This window comes from Sciurus vulgaris, assembly GCF_902686455.1.
Source record: "Sciurus vulgaris genome assembly, chromosome: X".
Taxonomy (NCBI): domain Eukaryota; kingdom Metazoa; phylum Chordata; class Mammalia; order Rodentia; family Sciuridae; genus Sciurus; species Sciurus vulgaris.
The window spans coordinates 108,685,249-108,687,583 of record NC_136471.1 but is presented as its reverse complement, the minus strand read 5'-3'; the positions used below and the strand labels follow the sequence as shown (position 1 = coordinate 108,687,583).

General features: G+C 36.7%; 1 pseudogene across 1 annotated transcript; it reads left to right on the top strand.

Moving 5' to 3' along the window:
* The first annotated feature begins 993 nt into the window (after positions 1–993).
* On the top strand, positions 994–1,925 carry LOC306652027 (small ribosomal subunit protein uS2-like; annotated as a pseudogene). The gene has a single exon. The product of its transcript is annotated as a small ribosomal subunit protein uS2-like (transcript).
* The last annotated feature ends 410 nt before the right edge of the window (positions 1,926–2,335 follow it).

Below are 2,335 nucleotides of genomic sequence, written 5' to 3'. Positions count from 1 at the left end.
TCTTCCATCTAATTCACATGGCAAATTGAACAAAAGAACAGATGGAGTTACAACCTGTAGATGTTTTATTAGTGTCTTCATTATTCAGAGGTGCTCATTTATAATCCTCCAAATAGAGTGTTGCTATAATGCGTAGACAAAGATTGGCTAAACCTAGTAAATTAACATACTAAGATATTGTCATTTTCCCCTGAAATTTTTCTTTTATCATTAGAATATGATTGTATTTTGTACATTTTAGTTCTTGATATAAAGACAGGATGATAGGAGTGGGCAGGATATAATTGCTTGTCTTTCATAAAACAATTCAAATGTTTCCGGGTTTCAGTGTTTAGAAACATTAAAATTGTTAATCCATAACATCATTGCAGCATCAGACCATTGGTTCTGGAAGATTTCATTTGTTCCTTCTTAAAATTACTGTTGTAATGACAATCCTACTCCTACTTGACCATTTGCAATTATTTTCTCTATTTCTGTGTTTACATATTCATTTTGATAATTCATTCCTTTGAATATCTATACACATTAACATTTAGACTATTCACCTGACTCTTTGAAAATAGAAATTGTTTTTAAAAGAACAATGGAACAGATGATATTTTGTTTCTTTACTGACATTTCCACAAGGCTTTAATTATTGCTTTTTTGCCTGAATTTTTCTTTATATTTTCTTATGATTATGAAAATGCCTGTTTCTCATGATTTGGGATTATTTTATAAGAAACAAAAATTGATAAACTAATTTTTAACTCATAGCCTACAAAAATCAAAAGATTTTATGAACTATAATGCTTTCTGCATTTTAATACATTTTGTGTCTTTATTCATTTCTATTATAGTACTTAGCTCAATTATATATTTATTTACCCCCCTTTATTATATTTATGGTCTTCTTGGGAACATACCTGATTTTAAACTTCATTTTGCTTTTCCACACTACCCAGGGAGGGGTCCATATGGTGTTGTTCTGGATTCCCATTGTAACTTAAAGGGAAACTGTCACAATGTCCAGAGCCCTTGATGTCCTGCAAATGAAGGAGGAGGATGTCCTCAAATTCCTTGCAATAGGAATCCACTTAGGTGGCACCAATCTTGATTTCCAGATGGAACAATATATTTACAAAAGGAATGGCATATACATCATAGATCTGAAGAGGACCTAGGAGAAACTTCTGCTGGCAACTTGTGCCATTGTTGCCATCGAACACCCTGTTGATATCAGTGTCATATCCTCTAGGAATACTGGCCAGTGGGCTGTGCTGAAGTTTGCTGCTGTCACCAGAGTCACTCCTATTGCTGGCTGCTTCACTCCTGGAACCTTCACTAACCAAATCCAGGCAGCCTTCTGGTAGCTACGTCTTCTGGTGGTTACTGATCCCAGGGCTGACCACCAGCCTCTTACAGAAGCATCTTATGTCAATCTGCCTACCATTGCTCTGTGTAACACAGACTCTCCTCTGTGCTATGTGGACATTGCTATTCTGTGCAACAATGAGGGAGCTCATTCTATGGGTCTGATGTGAATGCTGGCCCAAGAAGTTCTGTGCAAGGTACCATTTCCCATAAACACCCATGGGAGGTCATGCCTGATCTCTGCTTCTACAGAGATCCTGAAGAGATTGAAAAGGAAGAGCAGGCTGCTGCTGAAAAAGCTGTGACCAAGGAGGAATTTCAGGGTGAATGGACTGCCCCAGCTCCTGAGTTCACTGCTACTCAACCTGAGGTTGCACACTGGTCTGCAGGTGTGAAGGTGCCCTCTGTGCCTATCCAGCAGTTCCCTACTGAAGACTGGAGTGCCCAGCCAGCCATTGAAGACTGGTCTGCAGCTCCCACTGCTCAGGCTACTGAGTGGGTAGGAACAACCACTGAGTGGTCTTGAGCTGTTCTGTAGACACTTGTTAAGCAAAATGGAAATAAGGTTATGAAAAATAAACACCAAAAACTTCATCTTGTAGATTATAAATGATATTTTAATGAATTAAAATATAATGAGTCTATTTTGCATTAAACAATTTTCTTCATGATTCTCATATTAAATTTTACCATTTAGAGTCTTTCTTTATTTTTTATTTTTACAGACTGCATTTTGATTCATTGTACACAAATGGGGTGCAACTTTTCATTTCTATGGTTGTACACAATGTAGATTCACACCATTCATGTAATCACACATGTACATAGGATAAAGCTGTCTGTCTCAGTCTTTTTGTTCTTAGTGATATATACTTATTTACTTTAATTCTTCCCTTAGCCTCTAAAACAAACTCTAATTATTCAACCTGAAAAGCAAAGTTATAACGTATTTCTCCACAACTTTTTAACTGTATTGTCC